Genomic DNA, 4,672 nt, shown 5'->3' with positions numbered 1-4,672 from the left:
ACCCACCCCGATGCAGCAGGCACCCCAGTGGGAATGTACAGCCCTGACAAGGCACCACCCAGTGACAGACATGCTCCGATCTGCTCCCCAGCCCGCTGCTCAGCAGCACGACACCACCCACGCCCCACAGGTCAGTGGGCAGTGCCTCAAGGTCACTACTGGGCCTTCTGGGGAGAAACGCAGACCGGCCCCGCCAGGTATGTACCAGACGGAGGTGACGCCCATGCTCAGTCACGGCAGCACCCTCCCCGGGGCCCTGAAGGGTGAATCAGGACCCGAGGGAGCAGAAAGCCACCCGCCCCACCAACAGCCATACGCCTGCTGCCCGAATCCACTCATAGAAAGGTCACGTATGGGACAAGCAAATCCAGGGCGCCAGTCAGGGAGGCAGTGACGGGCGGCCACGGGGGGCTCCGAGACCAGGAAGCTGCTCATTTCCTTGTGTTCACCTGGCGGACTTGGCTGGCTTGGGGCCTGTGCCTCTCCTTCTGTGAGTCTTCAATAAAGGTTTTTAGTGACGTGAATGGGTTTGACAGTTAAGAGCGAAATCAACAGGACTTGGAGGAGGAAGGGGTGCGGGGACTCCCACAATGTAAGGTCCCAGAGACGCAGGACCTCTTGTGTCTGTCAGGACCCCGCAGCTGGGGAGAAGCGGGCTGGGCCCCGTGCAGAGCGGGGCGGGATGCGACAACTCACAGGCCAGAGGGAGACGCTGAGGCGGGCCAGGGTGCAGCCGAGGAGCGGACGGCTGCTGCCGGCTCCCGTGAGGGCCCAGGGAGGAGAGCCACATCAGCCTCCACCCAGCCCTACCTAGGGTCCTGGGCCCTGCCACACCCCAGGCCCGGCCAGCTCAGGAGACACCTTGGCCCGCTGAGGCCGCAGGTGGACTGTGAGGAAGGCAGCGGCCAGGCTTTGCCCGACTCTCGCTCCAGCCAGCAGCAGCAGCCTGAGCGCCGGCGTCACCTGACGTCCACGCTCTGCCCTATGCAGCTTCTGAGGCCTGCGTCCAGCACAGGGCGGGCAGAGCAGGCGCACTGCCCACAGAGCGGGGTTCTCGGTCCGTGCCCAGCCCTGGGCCCATGCAAGTGACCCCGCGTATCCTCAGAGGCGCGCGCTGCTCAGCCAGCTGGGCAGGGTCACTGTGAGGGTCGCTCCCCCGCCCCACCTGAGCCCGGCGGGCCTCCCCCAGAAACGGACCTCCTGGAAGGACGAACCTTCCCGACCCCACGGCCAGCTAGGAGCTGGTCCCCGGAGAAACCGCTCTCTACCCCACGGCCTCACCTCGTGGGCCGCGCTGCCCCTCTGCTGTGGCCTGTCAGCTGCCCTCCCCTCCGTGGTCTCTGCGAAGATGGGGTGCTGCGGCCTGAGGTCACAGCAGGCCGCACCAAGGGCTCTGGTCCTCCCAGACCTGCCACAGCGAAAACGCCCACGTCAAGCATGACCACAGATGGGAGGGCCCTGTGGGCTGCCACCTCAGCAGTCAGGTGTGGCAGGCCATCCACATGTGGCCTTAGCCTCCTGCCTGGTGCCACTTAATCAGCAGCTGCCACACGTCTGACTCAGAGCAGCACAGCCTGGGGGTGGCCTGCTGGCCAAGTGGTGTCATTGTCCCATAGGGCCCAAACCCACATGCGCCCTCCCCCTGTCCAGGGTCCCCTAGAATCAGCTGTGGTGGCGGGTCACACCTCGCCCCCCCAACACTCCTGTTGGGCTGCAGTTGGCCAGAGCAGCCTCACTCCAGGCAACTGCGGGCCTAATGAGAGGTCCTTGCTTGCAGGGGGCACCCCAACTGCAGAGCCTAGAAGCTGGCCCCACTGCAGGATAAAGAGGACTTGGGGCAGGAAATGACCCAAGTGCCAGTGGCCAGTGCTGCTGTCACAGGACAACATGCCCTATGAGGCCAACTTCGGCCTGCCTGGCCCACCGCCGCAACTGCCCATCTGCTGGCCTGTGGCCCTCCTGGCCACATGCTGTAGGACCGTCTCCAACAAGGCTCAGGCAGAGGCGAGTGTGGCTTGTACCAGCCCCACTCTCAGGGGAATGGCAGAGAATGGAGCGGGGTCAGCGCGCCTGGCAGGGTCCGTGGGAGACGAGGACGGGGGTAGACGTCAGCTGCTGGTGGCTTCACGTGGGACAGTGGGGTGGGGGCACCAGGGCAGGCCAGCCTGTGACGAGGTGCCAGCACCTGTTGCTCTCACAGCTGGTATTTTTAGCACAGCCAGTTCTCCTCCAGCGCTGGCCAGCAAGCCGCCACCCTCCCAGGGCTATCCCTCGTGGGAGCCCACCAGCCCACATGGGACACAGTAGGTTGTGGGCCTCCACTCACCCCTCACCTCTCACCCAGACCACACCCCTGAGAAGAGTGGAGAAGAGGGGTATCCCGCCCTGACGGAACCCACAGCCGAGGAGCCTGTCACCTTCTCGCCAGCACCCCACGCCTGGAGGTCTTGGAGTCGCGCTCTGCTCCAACACCTCTGCCCAGCATCACCGCAGGGCCTGAGCCGGGCCACCAGCAACGCCCGCCTGCTGCCCCTGCTGCGCACCCGCCACAGCAGATGGGACACTCGGCTCCCAAGGCTCCGAAGCACTTCAGCGCAGCATTCTCCAGCCCTCGCGAGGCAGGCCACGTGGCTTTCCATTGCCTCTGCCTCTTCCCTGCACCCACATCCCTGCCTGGTCTTTGTCACTGCTGCCCCCAGGGCCCGGCACATGGCCAGTTGTGTTCCACATGACGTCCAGTCCCCAGTGTCCAAGCTCACCACCTCAGAAGGTCCCGCCGGGTTATCTGGGGTGGCGAGTGAGAGACAGCCCAGGTCAGGAGTAGGCAGGCAGCGATGAGACCCAGAGGGGCCAGGGAGGGAGGGAACCCCCACTTCAGCGGGAAATAGATCTGTAGCTTTTTCTTTTTCTTCCTCTGCCATCTTCCTCAGAGTTTACAGGCTGGGCCCGTGGCTGCCACCCAAACCTCCCCAGAGGCTGTCTCCATGGATGTTTAAAATGACTCTGAGACCACCAGGGCATAAGGACCTGGATGACAGACGTGCTTTATCAAAATTGGAACTTACTTTAGAACACACACCAGCCTCGTGCCAGCATCCCAGACATTTAGCTTCTATTTCCTGGGTCACAAATTTGCTCAGCCAGCAAGATTTCCTGTTGAAAACCAGCAGCCATTGCCGACACAGACCAGAGCAAATCCCGCAGTAGGCAGCCGGCAGGTCTGCGAAAAACGGCTTCGAAAGGCAGTTTCACACTTTCAGCATTCACCGTCTCGACCAATCATTGGATTTGGGTCTGTTCTGTCAACAGCTCGATTCCCTTTTCACAAGGGACCGCCAGTTCTCGGTGACAGAGCTATTTACAAGCCATGCACTGAGACAGTGTATAAGGAAGGTGCTCCTTTACTTGTGAGTATTTTACTGGAAAAACTTAAAACCATAAAGATTAAATCACATATGTGGCTAGACTGGCAGAATGCCTTTCTTTATTCAGGAGAATAAAGCTGCATGGAGCTGAGACTGCAGGGGACCGAGGCAGCCACGCCTCTCCCTGCACCTCCAGCTGTGCCTGATGATGCTGTCGGATCAACACGGTGTGTGGCACAATCGACAGGCTCCTGTCACGTGGCAGCTCTGGCTAAGACAGAGGTGGACATCCTGGGTGCTCAGAGGTCTGGCCGATTAAGGACATGCTTGAAGCCCTGAGAGCTAAGGAAACTCCATGTGGCCCACTGTGAAGACATCTGCTGGGGGAAGGCCAAGTGCAGGGTGGTTGTCACTCAAAGCCTGGCCACCCAGGCGGAAGCCCTCGGGCTCCCTGCAGACTGGCCTGTCACGCCCCACCTGCTGCACAGGCTAGCATCTTGGTGGGAACTGTGACATTCAGATACTTGTTGAATCTGGCACAACAGGCCAGAGAGGAATGGCGACAGGAGGGGACCTGCCAGAGAAGACCATTTTGCCGGGGCTTCCACATGCTCAGGCTGCCTGAGCCCCCTGCCCCACTAGTGCCCACCAGGAGTCTGTCTGACACTTTTGCTTAGTTCTTCAATTGATTCTGAACTCGGAGAAAGGCAGAATTATTTGTCACCCCCCTTCCCACACACACACACTAACACACTCAAAAACAAGCAAAACCCCTTTGACACGGCCTCCGACAGAATCCACAGGATGAAAGCGCAAAATCTAAACTACGGCGCCACAAGCCCGTCCGGAGCTCACCTCTCCGGCCGTCCAGTCCCCCCGCTGCCCGCCGTGCGCCTGCTTGGCTGCAGCTCTGAGACCTGGAGACTTGGGGACTGGCACTCAGCTTCAGCGCAAGCCCGGAGTCATCAACCCTGTGGCGGCGGGGAGGTGCCAAGACGCACAGTTAGCACTTCGGACGGGACCGCGCGGACAGGGCTAGCCTGTCTGCTCCTGGCCTGCCCGCTGTCTACGCGCCCATTCCTGGGCCAGCACCCAGGACACCCAGGGCTGCCCCAGGGGCCTGCCTCCTGCCCTGCAGGGATCCCAGGGGTCTGGCGGCCCCAGTCCTGCTGCAGCCACTGTCTGAGGTGGCCTGGAGTGCAGCTGGAGGGCTGGCGGCCCTGGCTCTGCAGACGTCAGGGCCCCGCACTGCGCCCTGCACACAGGCGCCCGCCCGAGGGGCGAGCGGGGACGCGGGAGGGACAGGC

The 4,672-nt window shown here is 62.2% G+C and overlaps 1 protein-coding gene across 3 annotated transcripts in view; it reads right to left on the bottom strand.

Moving 5' to 3' along the window:
• MIB2 (mindbomb E3 ubiquitin protein ligase 2) overlaps positions 1-4,651 on the bottom strand; it is an 11,911-nt gene extending 7,260 nt beyond the window's left edge. Inside the window, exons 1-3 of one of the 3 annotated variants that reach the window (XM_025047125.1) lie at positions 4,221-4,651; positions 3,066-3,153; positions 1,282-1,408 (exon numbers count right to left, since the gene is read on the bottom strand). The gene's annotated coding sequence lies outside the window, so the exon portion shown is untranslated. The remainder of the gene's footprint in view (positions 1-1,281; positions 1,409-3,065; positions 3,154-4,220) is intronic. The other 2 variants (XM_025047150.1, XM_025047185.1) reach the window with 2 other exon arrangements.
• Between the last annotated feature and the right edge of the window lie 21 nt (positions 4,652-4,672).

Source organism: Pteropus alecto, unplaced genomic scaffold, assembly GCF_000325575.1.
Source record: "Pteropus alecto unplaced genomic scaffold, ASM32557v1 scaffold700, whole genome shotgun sequence".
Classification (NCBI taxonomy): domain Eukaryota; kingdom Metazoa; phylum Chordata; class Mammalia; order Chiroptera; family Pteropodidae; genus Pteropus; species Pteropus alecto.
The sequence above is the reverse complement of the archived record's forward strand: the minus strand, read 5'-3'. Positions and strand labels throughout refer to the sequence as shown.